This window comes from Grammomys surdaster, unplaced genomic scaffold, assembly GCF_004785775.1.
Source record: "Grammomys surdaster isolate TR1022 unplaced genomic scaffold, NIH_TR_1.0 61, whole genome shotgun sequence".
NCBI classification, from domain to species: domain Eukaryota; kingdom Metazoa; phylum Chordata; class Mammalia; order Rodentia; family Muridae; genus Grammomys; species Grammomys surdaster.
In genome coordinates, this window is record NW_021604563.1 from 17,912,589 (window position 1) to 17,927,165 (window position 14,577).

A 14,577-nucleotide genomic window follows, 5' to 3' on the forward strand; every position below is an offset into this window, starting at 1 on the left:
CATCCCTTCATGATAAAAGTCTTGGAAAGATCAGGAATTCAAGGCCCCTACCTAAACATAGTAAAAGCAATTTACAGCAAACCAGTAGCCAACATCAAGCTAAATGGAGAGAAACTTGAAGCAATCCCACTAAGATCAGGGACTAGACAAGGCTGCCCACTCTCCCCTTACCTACTCAATATAGTACTGGAAGTCCTATCCAGAGCAATTAGACAACAAAAAGAAGTCAAAGGGATACAAATAGGAAAGGAAGAAGTCAAAATATCACTATTTGCAGACGATATTATAGTATACTTAAGTGACCCCCAAACTTCCACCAGAGAACTCCTAAACCTGATAAACAACTTCAGCAAAGTGGCTGGTTATAAAATCAACTCAAACAAATCAGTAGCCTTCCTCTACATGAAAGATAAACAGACTGAAAAAGAAATTAGGGAAATGACACCCTTCACAATAGTTGCAAATAATATAAAATACCTTGGTGTGAATCTAACCAAGCAAGTGAAAGACCTGTATGACAAGAACTTCAAGTCTCTGAAGAAAGAAATTGAAGAAGATCTCAGAAGATGGAAAGATCTCCCATGCTCATGGATTGGCAGGATTAATATAATAAAAATGGCCATCTTGCCAAAAGCAATCTACAGATTCAATGCAATCCCCATTAAAATCCCAACTCAATTCTTCACAGAGTTAGAAAAGGAAATTCTCAAATTCATATGGAATAACAAAAAACCTAGGATAGCGAAAACTATTCTCAACAATAAAAGAACTTCGGGAGGAATCACCATCCCTGACCTCAAGCTGTACTACAGAGCAATAGTGATAAAAACTACCTGGTATTGGTACAGAGACAGGCAGGAAGATCAATGGAATAGAATTGAAGACCCAGAAATGAACCCACACTCCTATGGTCACTTGATCTCTGACAAAGGAGCTAAAACTGTCCAGTGGAAAAAGGACAGCATTTTCAACAAATGGTGCTGGTTCAACTGGAAGACAACATGTAGAAGAATGAAAATTGATCCATTCTTATCCCCTTGTACAAAGCTCAAGTCTATGTGGATAAAGGACCTCCACATAAAACCAGATACACTGAAACTAATAGAAGAGAAGGTGGGGAAGACCCTCGAATACTTGGGCACAGGGGAAAAGTTCCTGAACAGAACTCCAATGGCATATGCTCTAAGATCGAGAATTGACAAATGGGACTTCATAAAATTGCAAAGTTTCTGTAAGGCAAAGGACACTGTCAATAGGACAAAACGACAACCAACAAATTGGGAAAAGATCTTTACCAATCCTTCATCTGATAGAGGGCTAATATCCAATATATACAAAGAACTCAAGAAATTAGACTCCAGACAACCAAATTACCCTATTAAAAAATGGGGTATAGAGCTTAACAAAGAATTTTCAACGGAAGAAACTCAAATGGCCAAGAAGCACCTAAAGAAATGTTCAGCATCCTTAGTTGTCAGGGAAATGCAAATCAAAACAACCCTGAGATTCCATCTCACACCAGTCAGAATGGCTAAGATTAAAAACTCAGGTGATAGTAGATGCTGGCGAGGGTGTGGAGAAAGAGGAACACTCCTCCATTGTTGGTGTGACTGCAAGATGGTGCAACCACTTTGGAAATCAGTCTGGCGGTTCCTCAGAAAATTGGACATAGCATTACCTGAGGATCCAGCTATACCACTCCTAGGCATATACCCAGAAGATGCTCTAACATATAACAAGGACATATGCTCAACTATGTTCATAGCAGCCTTGTTTATAATAGCCAGGAGCTGGAAAGAACCCAGATGTCCTTCAACTGAGGAATGGATTAAAAAAATGTGGTATATTTACACAATGGAGGATTACTCAGCTATTAAAAACAATGAATTCGAGAGGTTCCTAGGTAAATGGATGGAACTAGAAATTATCATCCTGAGTGAGGTATGCCAAATCACAAAAAAACACACATGGTATTCACTCACTGATTATTGGATATTAGCCCAGAACCTTGAAATGCCCAAGATGCAACTCACAGGCCACATGAAGCCCATAAAGAAGGAAGACCAAGTTGGGGTTATTCGGTCCTTCTTAGAAGGAGCAACAAATTACTCAAGGGAGCAAATACGGAGACAAAGTGAGGGACAGAAACTGAAGGAGGGGCCGTTTCAAGACCACTCCACCTGAGTATCTATCCCATGTGCAATCACCAAAGGTAGAGGCTGATGTGGAAGTCAGGAAGTTCATGCTGATAAGAGCCTGATATGGATATCTCCTCAGAGGTCTTCAAGAGTCTGACATACTCAGAGGCAGATGCTCACAACTAGCCATTGAACTGATCATGGGGTTCTCAATAGAGGAGTTAGAGTGAAGACTTAAGGAGAACTGAAAGGATTTGAGGCACCATGAGGAGAGCAACAATACCAACCAACCACAGCTCCCAGGGTCTAAACCACCAGCCTGGGAGCACTTAGGGAGGGATCCAGTGCTTCAGTTGAATATGTAAGAGTGGAGGGCCCTGCTGGGCATAGGTGGAAGAAGAGAACCTTGACCGCATGAAGGCTGGATGCCCCATGAGGTGGGAATTTTGAGGGTGGGGAGGTGGGAGTGGGGGTGTAGATAGAGGTTACATCCACAGAGAAGAAGGAGGAGGGGTGAGGGGATTGGGGGTTCCTGGGTTGGGTGGGGGATGGGGTAAGTGGACAACATAGGAAATGTAAATAAAACATCCAAAAAAAAAAAAGATGTGTCATTGGGAAAGAAAAAAACATTGATGTGTGTCAGTTTTGTATTTTGTAGATAGTATAGTCTTAGTAATATGCAAAATTTAACAGCAGTATAGATGACAAGTTGCTTCCACTTCACAAAATAAGATTTTATTGTCCATATTAATATGTAATTCATCCATGCTATGTGAATAAAATCGGGATACATTCATAAAGGATGATTCACTGGGGTGATTTTATATGTTATAGAGTTCCAAGAAATTATCAAGCTTATAATTAAAAAAAAACCAACATGACTGTTCTCAGATGAATCTGGCCATCAAGAGGCTTAATAGACCATATGGCTGCCTGTTCACTTAGCCTTGTGTTTCATATACTCATGCTTCCATACAGTAAATAGTTATTGGATATCTACTGCCAAAGTATCTTTATTGCTGTGTGAATCAGAAATCTTAATTATATCCTATAATAGATAATTGATTTAAAAATATAAATGTAAAAGAGGTGGATGAAATCAGGGGAAACATTGGCAGTTAATAGAAAGCGTCTGAATGAGCTCACAAGCCAAAAACAAAACAAAACAAACAAACAAAAAAGCCTGGTAGGTCTTTATGAGTCAGGATTCACAACAATAACTTAAGTTCAGTGAGACATTTAAGAAAGATAAATTTATCAAGATGTTAGGAAATGGAATTCTTAAGTAGGAAACACAGAAGCCAGGAAACTGAAAATATGATGGAAAAATATAGCACTAACAACTGAAGTGAGAATGAAATAAGATGTTATAAGTGTCTTCTACCTATACATTTTGTAAATGATCTTGTAAAACCCATGGCTATGAATTTCATTTATACATCGATAGCTACCAAGTGAGATGTCTAGTTTATCTGCTCTGGTCCTCACACTCCAAATTCACTATATATTGGCATCTCCATTTGATATTGAATTGGTACTCAAATTTAACAAAGCAAAAACTGAACCCTTGATTGTACCTCACCATTTTTTTCCACTGCTAGCTGTCACTTTGGGAATATTTTAGTTCATTAAGCAGTGACAATTTGATAGTTAATGCTAACTAGGACACATTTTTTATATGACACGTATCTTCTATAAGAGGCTCAATTAAATACAACCTCCTTAAGCATGTCTTCCTTACACATCCTTTCCAACATAGATCCCTCCAACCATTACTTTGTACATTTATTTTCTTGATTACTTGCTTCTCCTTCTCTTTTAGTGTAATATCTTTAGAGGCAATGTCATTGTCCATATCTTTTTTTTTTTTTTTTGGTTTTTCGAGACAGGGTTTCTCTGTGTAGTCCTGGCTGTCCTGGAACTCACTCTGTAGACCAAGCTAGCCTCGAACTCTCGAACTCAGAAATCCACCTGCCTCTGCCTCCCAAGTGCGCCACCACCGCCCGGCCATTCTCCATATCTTTAGGTCCTAAAAATGTTCCTATCACAAAATAAGTAATTGCTAATTACTGTCTAAGCCAACAAAAAACAATAAATGTATGAATATGAAATTTTACTTTCTTGGATATAAGTAGCCATTATTTTCTCCAGTTCCAATGATCAATAGAATAAAATCTACACATACAACAGATCAGATATGACTAGAATGCTAAGCCACTAGTATTTTTCCACGAAGGAAACAAAGATACCATGGTCATTATTACCCACTCAGAAGCTTGGAGGAGATATCCAGATCATTGAGTATCCTAGTTTGGGTTACTATTGCTGTAATGACATAACCAAAGCAACTTGGAGAGAAAAGGGTCTATTTGGCTTATGCCTCCACATCACAAATGATCATCAAAAGAAGTCAGGACAGAAACTCAAACAGGGCAGGAACCTGGATGCAGGAACTGATGCAGACTCCATGTAAGAGTGTCATTCTTTATGACTTGCTCAGCCTGCTTTCTCTTTTTTTTTTTTTTTTTTTAATTTTTTTTTCCTCGAGACAGGGTTTCTCTGTGTAGCTCTGGCTGTACTGGAACTCACTCTGTAGACCAGGCTGGCCTCGAACTCAGAAATCTGCCTGCCTCTGCCTCCCAAGTGCTGTGATTAAAGGTGTGCACCACCACTGCCTGGCTCAGCCTGCTTTCTTATAGAACCCAGGACCATTAGCTCAGGGATAACACCATCACAATAGGTTGCATCCTACCTCCCCCATCAATCATTAATTAAGAAAATGTTCAACAAGCATGCCTACAGCCAGATATTATGGAGGCATCTTCTTAATTAAGGATTTCTCCTCTCAGATGACTTTAGCTTGTGTCAAACTGACATAAAACTACCCAGGACATTATGTCAAATTTATAACCCTAAAATTCCAATAAATAGTTATGATAAGTTTCTTATCAGACATCAACCCCATGAGGGCCTGAGGAGCTGTGTGAGATTTATAACATATAAAAATGAAATTATACAATATTTGTTATAGAGGAATTTTAATCTGGCAACATGGCTGCTCTGGCAAGGGATCACATCCAAAGACCTAGGTCTGTGTTATCAGCTGGAATGCAGACATTCTACACTCCTTTAATCCCTCTGGCTTGAATCCTTGAGTATATAACTTTAATCTCAAACAATGATGTCTAATTGAAGGGTAGACAAAGTGACAAATCAGAGAAAGATTTGACAGAAAAATTTAGAGATAGGATACTCTCAATTCTCAGGAGATGAGCTATTTAAGAAAAACACAGGAAGTGACAGTTCAGTCAGTGAGTTGGGAGTCGAGTCAGTTGGGAATCAGTGGAGTGAATGCAGTGCAGTAGAGTTGAGGCCATTCATGAGTTCATGTAGTTCAGTGCAGGTCAGCAGTTGAAGCTAGAGAATAAAAAGCAGCCAGAAGTTAGAACAAGTTGTCAGAGTTAGTTTGAAGCCAAGCAGAACAATTCAGTGAGAAGCCAGACTGAATCAGTCAGTGTAAAGGGGAGTTTGAGACAGAACAGCTGAGTTGAACCAGCCAGCCAGAGTTCAGAAAGTGACAATTACATCTGGTGAATAAAAGTTACATTTACAATTTGTGTTATACTTTTCTCTACTTCTCTGATGAGTTTGATGGGATGAAGTACCTAGGAAGCAGCTAATAATGCTTCAGACATCTGGGTTATTTTCCAATCTTAATATAGCTATTGTGCCTGGTACCTTAGCCACATAACTTATGCTGGGATGGATACAGAAATAGCACTTCAGTAATTGACTATAATAAGGCTGTAGGGATGAATTAAAAGAAGAATAATCTGTTCTGAAGGCTATCATGAGGGACATCAATCAGTTTACACCAAACTAATCACATTCTTTTAAAATTACCATGATAATTTAAGCATCATTAAATATGTAAAAAGACATGAAGAGTGATACTCTGAATTCGGGGATCAGAATTTATATCAAAGTAATTTGAAAATTGTGCTACTGTGTATTACCTTTTTGGAAAAACAATATGCAAAGATATGAATTTGGCACCTAGCTATGTGTGTGCTAAAATAGGTACTCTATTGTTTGGTTTCAAAATCTAGTTGCATTTTTCTTATTGCTTATTCTTCCCACAAATATTTTAAAGTTTCCTCATTTTTCTCACTGTAGTTACTTTTGGCATAACATATGGACTTTTAGATGTTGTAGAGGCACTTGACTGTAGTCATAAATACACAGATACGTATATATTTATTCATATCTATTTCAAAATTTTATAAGACTTGATTCAATAATTATTTTTTTAGTCGGATGCAAGTACTTTGATTCCATTCACAAGAGGTTTTTCACAACACATCTCAGTGTAATGCTTTCAAATCTTCCTAAGTACCAATATGGACTTGTGATTTCTTATTTTTTCTTAGCAAAAGAACAGTGAGAAATCGAAAGGTCTAACCATGTTGAAATCCATAAGATTCAGGAAACCTAATTAATAGTTCTGCCTCAGACTAAAGATAATTTTATTGATTATTCTAAAACATTCTTTCGTTGTGGCCTTTTTCCCCCTTGTGATTGATTAGCATTTTTATCTAAGGGTACAAAATGATAGCAATTTTACTCTGATTTATTGTATTACTTTACAATTATTTCTAGAATTTCTCTCTTTTAGAAACGGAGCCTAAAGAGAAATATTTCTTATGTTAACAAAGGTAAATAAGAAATGTGTCTTTTAAAAATTGCTAAGTGTTTACTTCTCTTATGAACAATGTCCATCAGGACACAATCCAATTCCGGAGAAGTTAAAACTTTAAAAGAAAATAATGTCTTAGTCATTTTGATAATTCTGTTTTTAGAGAATTCTGAATCTGTATACTCTACTTGACCCATTTATTTTAAAAGACTTGTTTGAAGCAACCACAACTGCTGTGCAGAACCTAAAGTTTATTGTGCTGCAAGCCTTTTTCTATCTCCATTTTATACGCAAAACATCAAAAACAGTGTTCAGAAACCATACTGTGGTAAAGCTCTTGTTAGAACCAAATGAGAAAAAAAATAGATATTCCAAAAATTCGAAATATATTTCCCCATAAATCACTGTGGAGGAACTTTACAAAAAGAATCTTCTTATATTTGTTCTTATTTGTAATGAGAACTGCAACCACATCTATCACACTGTGCTTCACTGGTGATGCATAACTAACTAAGGCAGGGGTTAGGGCTAATTATATTTAAGACTCTTTTTGTTATCGGTGTTACAAAGGCATTACCTACCCTCCCTTTTCTACTTGTATTTGCAGGACTGCAATACTAAATTAGGTTATTCTGTCATTATTGAAAAGTTCCCAGCAACACTGATTTCTATATACTTAGGAAGCCAAAACTAGCTACTTCATATTGTATCCATAATAAGAGTATTTGAGTAAAAAATAAAAAAAGTTTGTATCTACAACCTCCAAAATTTTAGACATATTAATTAGCTGTTGATGTGGTACTTTAATAACAATTAGAAAAATTTGAGTCTTAGAATAAATATTTATTGAATATCTAATCAATATCTGAATGACACTACAATAGAAGTTATTCTTACAAAGTATTTTAAAATGTATCTGTTGCGATCAAGGAGATTTCAATCAATTCATATAGAGATAGACAGTAGTAAATCCTTTAAAAACCACAAAACAAATATACAGAAGTTGTCATTAGGCACTAAATGAATGATATACGTAATGAGGTTTATAGCAGCTCACTGGTAATCACTAAAATCTGAAGTCAGGGAAGGCTTTTTGGACCAAGTAAATTTTGTACTATGTATGTGACCAGTAAGATTTATTTTTACATCAATAAGAGACAATGTTATGAATACAAACTGGGATTTCAGAATCACTATGTGACTTCCTTAGGAACTTTTTAAAACTAGAAGAAACCTAGATTATTCAAAAATTATATAACTTTTATTCATTTTGAATCCTTAGAATGTATGTACTTGATATTATATTGTTTTCTCCTTTTGATATATGGCTTTGCCATTGTTTTCAACTTACTTTTATATAATGAGCACTAGTTGCTACATAGACCTACCCTAGCTGAGAATATGAAAGTTTGGTGGCAAGAATTGTCAATCATATCCTTTTCCCTTTTCCTCTTTCCTCTCAATATCATGGTAAACATAAAAATATTAAGAATTGTATCATTAAGTTCACATTTTAACAATAGCTGCTAAATTACTATACAAAATTCTGTTTAGGATATAAGTATTTTATTCATAAGTTAATTGTATGCATGATTTCTCCTACTATATTTTAATCTCTTTGATAACTGGGGCCTGATGATGTTTATAATTCATGTTTGTGTAATCTCCTTTCCATTATCCGCACTTAGCATGATAATAATACAGAGAATGCTTATTGAACTAAAGCCAATGTTAGCAGTGTAGATATGCAGACAATAGTGACAACATTCTTGGAAATTAACAAGTAAACAGTTTAAATCCAGATACTCTGCTTGAAAATAATTTTTATCTGCAGAAAGTGTTTGGACAACATCTATTCAATTTGCAGCTCAGATCTTCTATTATATTTCCATTTGTATTCATGGTATTCAACCAGATAACACGGCACTTTAAACAGTTTAAAAAATATGTCTCTACACACACATACAATACAATAATACAGCTTTCTTGGAACAGCACACTTGTTTTTCTTACTAGTGTTTGCTTATTAGCAATCAAGAGGCAGGTTTTCTTCATGAATTTAAATCAGTTCTACTTCTCACCATCTTCAATACATTTACTTCAATGACATGATGCATAAAGAAACTACAGGATAATTTTAGAACTCATCAATACCTACTTCCATGAAAGTTTCTAATACTATAGATTTCATTAACTTGTTCTACATGCCTCATATGTCACAGTAAATAATGAGTTTGGTTTTTGTAGATAATTGAATAAAGAATATATCTATTTTGCTGAGTCTTTTCATTCTGAGATTAATAAACTTTTGAATGAACAAAAATGATGGCATTCCCTGTAAGGATTTATAACAAATTAAAAAAGGATGTGTTTTAATTACCTCTGCTTTATAACATAGAGCTTTGAAAGGGATATATCTATTATGTAAAAACACCAAATAAAGAAGAAAGTAACTCAGGCCTTCAAAACATATTACTGGGTAGAATTACAGTCACATATTCTAAGCTATCTAGCTGAGTTACAACAGGATGAAAGTCTATAAATATATTGCATATTTTATGACTCTAATGATGTAAACTTGACAAGATTTATTCTGGAAGATACTTTATCAATTGTAGTGTTGGTATAAAAGTTCCATGTTGTTTATAATATCCATACTTTTAGTTGTAATTCTGTTGTTGCTGTTGTTGTTGTTTGAGTCAGGGTCTTGCTGTATAGTCCTGGCTGGCCTAGAACTCACTAAATAGACCAAGCAGGTCTTAAACTTGTGACAATTCTCCTGTCTTTGTGTACCAAGTTGAGATTGTTGATATGAACTACCACTCCTGCTCTATGGTTATACTTGTTGATCCAAAAGTATATATAACTCATCTGAATTCAGAGACATCTGAACTCATCTGAACTCATCTGAATACAGAGCTCATCTGAATTTCAAGACAAATTTCTCATGAACCCACAACTAGATATCATATCCTTCAAGAATATGAAATAGAAATGTGTTTGTATATAAGTATATGAAAACATTATTGTAACCCAATAGCAGTCTTCCAGAATTTTATTTCAATCAGTTCTTTGAAATAGGTAGTCTTTATTACCACTTGGATATTTTGTTACTCCAGTACTCCATACTTATTTCTGGAGTCATGTATGAGAAATGGATCTGTTGCCATTTTAAAATACATTCTTAAATGTCTTGTTATAGTTTCCAGTCACTATTATGCTAGATATAAATACCTCACTCTGGTCTGGAAATACATGATTAAACATTCTTGTCAATTCTTAGAAAAGTTACAGTTGTCACTAGTTTGCTTTGAAGTCTTATTCAGAGCAGGGCAAAATATTGCATATAAAAATATGCCTTCTTTCACATCTGGTGCAAATGACTGTTGAAAATACTCATTACTTAGGGTACAGATTGTGACTTTAAAAGTATATATTTGAGTTTATATAATTGCTGGCTCCCACATGGCTTTATTAGGGACAGAATGATGTGGTTCCTGCCCCTGGGACAGGGCCAGCAGGCATGGGCCTCCAAGAATGACAATAGCTCCTAAGGGCATAAGGTTTGTTTATATAATAATGTACACATTTTATGTTCCTCCTTCAAGGAATGTTCTCTCTGTTAATGTTAATGACTCCATGTTGATCAGAGACAGGAGTCTTGGAGGCAAAGGTATGGCTAATGTCTCAGCAAAATGTTAAATGCTGGGACCTTCAGGAAAGCTCTTAAGGCTGTGGAAAAGATTTCTAAAAGCATGAGTTCTAACATACATAATTTCTCAGCTATGCAAAAATATAAGAATGCAATATTAATTATATAAGGGTTTTCACAGAACTAAAGGAACAGAGGCAGCTACACTATGTGCCAACTTGTCAGAAAGATACTAAGGAAGATAGATCCAGAGGTTTAGGGAGTGGTGGTCACAGGAGATCCCATCCAGCCAAGTTTGTTGTTATTTGTTTATGCTTACAAAGGCAGACAGATTTCTGAGTTCAGTGTCTGTCTGGGACAGAGCAAGTTTAGGCCAAGGTGTGGTAGAAATGGTAATTTGGGGACAGGGTCCCACCCAGCTAGTTTAGCTTCTGTGCTTAACAGAGGCAGGGAGATCTCTGAATTCCTTTGCAGTGCTTAAAGAAAATATGTGCTTCCTGTCTCCTAAGAATAAAGGGGCTGGGGTCAAGGGATACTGATTCATAGGATAATCAAAAGGAAACCTGGAGCAAATGACTGGATTGATATGTAAAATAAAAGATTGACAGGGCTTATTATGACCTGCAAAAGATGACCTATCCAGAGAATTTTTTTCAGAAGAGCAAGAGAAAACTGCCTGGAGAACTGTGTCCAGCAGAACATAGAGAGCTGTCTGGAGATCTCCAGAGAAAGTAGATCAGAGAGATAGAAAGCAAAACAGGGAGAAAGCAGGCTGAAAAGTGTCTTAAGCAGAATAGGCTGCCAGCTTAAACCCACGATTTGACATCCAGTTGTTTGTTTTACCAATCCCAGATGTCCCTTCCTCAGAAACCCCCTCCAAACCGAGGCTGGTCCTTGCCATATCATTAAAGAACTTAATTGACCAACATGGATTTTATTGAAGAACCATTTCTCATCATTTTTACCTTGTATGTATTACTGTATTGATCATCTAGCACACAACTCAGATATCACACGTTCATTCACTCATGTGATAGATACCCAGCTGGAACAGTCTCCAGATGATCCGGTCTTCAATTTCTGTCCCACACTTTGTCTTCCTATTTGCTCCTTTGAGTATTCTGTTACTCCTTCTAAGAAGGACCAAAGCCCCCACACTTGGTCTTCCTTCTTCATGAGCTTCATGTGGTCTGTGAGTTGAATCTTGGGTATTTCGAGCTTCTGGGTTAAGATTCAATTGAGTGAATACAATGTGTGTTCTTTCGTGATTGGGTCACCTCACTCAGGATGAAATTTTCTAGTTCCATTCATTTGCCTAAGAATTTCTCAAATTCATTGTTTTTAATAGCTGAGTAATACTCCATTGTGTAAATGGACCACATTTTTTGTAACCATTCCTCTGTTGAAGGACACCTGGGTTCTTTCCAGCTTCTGGCTGTTATAAATAAGGCTGCAATGAACACAGTGGAGCATATGTCCTTCTTGTATGTTGAAGCATCTTCTGAGTATATGCCCAGGAGTGGTATAGCTGGGTCCAATTTTCTGAGGAACCGCCAGGCTGATTTCCAGAGTGGTTGCACCATCTTGCAGTCCCACCAACAATGGAGGAGTGTTCCTCTTTCTCCACATCCACATCAGCATCTAGTATCACCTGAGTTTTTGATCTTAGTCATTCTGACTAGTGTGAGGTGGAATCTCAGGGTTCTTTTGATTTGCATTTCCCTGATAACTAAGGATAGTGAACATTTCTTTAGGTGCTTCTCGGCCATTCGAGTTTCCCCAGTTGAGAATTCATTGTTTAGCTCTGTACTCCATTTTTTTATTGGATGTTCTATTTACATTTCATATGTTGTCCCCTTACCCCATCCCCCACTCACCCAGGAACCCCCTATCCCCTCACCCCTCCTCGTGCTTCTCTGCGGGTGTACCCCTACCTACCCTCTACTCCCACCTCCCCACCCTCCAATTCCTACCCCCTGGGGCATCCAGCCTTCATGAGGTCAAGGATCTCTTCTCCCACCTATGCCCAGCAGGGCCCTCCGCTCTTACATATAAAGCTGAAGCCATGGATCCCTCCCTAAGCGCTCCCAGGATGGTTGTACCCCATTTTTTAATAGGGTTATTTGTTTGTCTGGAGTCTAACATCTTGGGTTCTTTGAATATATTGGATATTAGCTCTCTATCAGATGTAGGATTGATAAAAATCTTTTCCCAATCTGTTGGTTGCCATTTTGTCCTACTGACAGTGTCCTTTGCCTTACAGAAACTTTGCAATTTTATGAGGTCCTATTTGTCAATTCTTTTTTTTCCACAGTGAAACATATTTATTGTTGCTTTAATACTCACATCCCATGAATGTGAGTATTTTGTCTGTTTCCTGTCAGTATTTGGTTCCTTGTAGTCACATGCCCTGTAAACTGCTTGTTTGTTTTATTCTATCCAATTGCCTTCCCACAACAGAAACTAATTCACTCCCATTTTCTCCCAAGGAATTGGTAGTGGTTTTGGGTTTTTGGAATTTTGGGGATATGATCTGGACTCTGTTTTATGGACTAAGACTTCTTCTGGAGCACACAGAGGACCAGGAGGAAGCCTATCTAGATGAAATTTTCTCACTTCACTTGGTTCCCTTATACTCCTTCTTCGTTCCCTGCTGATGGTAAATGAAAACTGATTATAAGCCTGTATCATTTAATTCTATTTTGGAATAAGTGTACATCACTAATCCTTACTGAACTTGTATATGCATTTTTAAAATCACTATTTAAATAAAACAGACATATGTACTTAAAAATGATTGTCAAAAGTCATCCTATGCTGGAAGTCTCTTGTTAACTCATTCTTTCTTTCTTTTTTTTTTATTACAATTTATTTTTTCTCAAATCGTAGTTCATTTACACAGGGGTTATAAACACAGAAAGGCAGGATGTGGGGAAGGGAATGGCAATGGAGTGTGGGTGTTCAGGGGGAATACAGATATCTTCAGAACCAGGTATCGGCTAGGTGAAGGTTCAGGGGTCAAGTCACTATGACTCTGCCTATGACTCGCTTGTCCTTATCTAAGTTGGTATTGTCTGTCAAGGCTACCTATTTACAAGGTCTATGACTACTCAGGCTTGTAAATTTCCACAAAAGCTGCCTGTTTACATTAGCTTATAGCCATCTGTTTCAGTGTTTTTCCACTGAGACCCAAGACTTGGTGTTAGTATACATGAATGACAGGCCTATTGCTGATTTTTGGCCTATGGCTGATTTTAGGCCTTCAGTGTGTAAGCAGGGCTGCCCCTGACATCTCCTCTCTTCTCTAAGTATAGAAGGGCTGTGGCAATTCTAAACTTGCAAAGGCGGGGACAGAGGCTTGACCTCCAGTATTTGAAGGGGACCTTGTAATGGCTCCAGTTCCCTGTCGTTGTCCAGTGAGGCATGAGGGCCATACCCATCCCAATGTCTTTTTCCTAGAGAGGGGATACTTTTGACATCAACCCCTATGCAGTCAGGCTTGTCCCTCAGGGAACCCAGAGAGATATTTTTATCTTTTATTGATATTCCCTTGCAGTGCTTAGCCTCACAGCCTAAGCAAGAATTCAGATCGCCTGTCAGAGGGGGTTCTGGGTGGCCCCTCTCTGCTTGATCTAGGGGCAGAAGTCCCCCCTTTTAGGTTGGGTGGAGATGGGTTTTGGAAACACCCTGTATAAAGTAACAACCTCATCTTGAGACTCATGGTCCTCCATAGCTAAGTTATGATAATGTATCTGAGTAGGTTTTGTTACCAAATTATTTATCTGTTGTATCACAGAGTTAGTCAACCTATTTGAGGGCCAGGGACCAGCAGAAAAAGCAAAAAGAACCCAAATAATGGTCCCAGGATGGGAGGAAATAGGGTCGACAACCTTGGAGAGGCTGAAAACCAATTCTTGTACCAGCATTCATCTGTCTCTCTCTCTGATTTTTCTTAGGGTCTTCACTACCTATTCCATGCTCTCTTTAACCCTCCTTGTCTTGTCTCTGTAAAGGCAACCTTGTTCTTTAAGGGCTGTACACAGTCAAGAGCTGTACACAGCCTTTTCTATTGTAATAGAGTAAATCAAATC

At 37.4% G+C, this 14,577-nt stretch overlaps 1 protein-coding gene across 1 annotated transcript in view; it reads left to right on the forward strand.

Annotated features, from left to right (window-relative positions):
- The window catches only part of Hdx (highly divergent homeobox), a 201,415-nt gene that overhangs the window by 47,106 nt on the left and 139,732 nt on the right, over positions 1-14,577 (forward strand). The gene's annotated exons all lie outside the window — the stretch shown is intronic.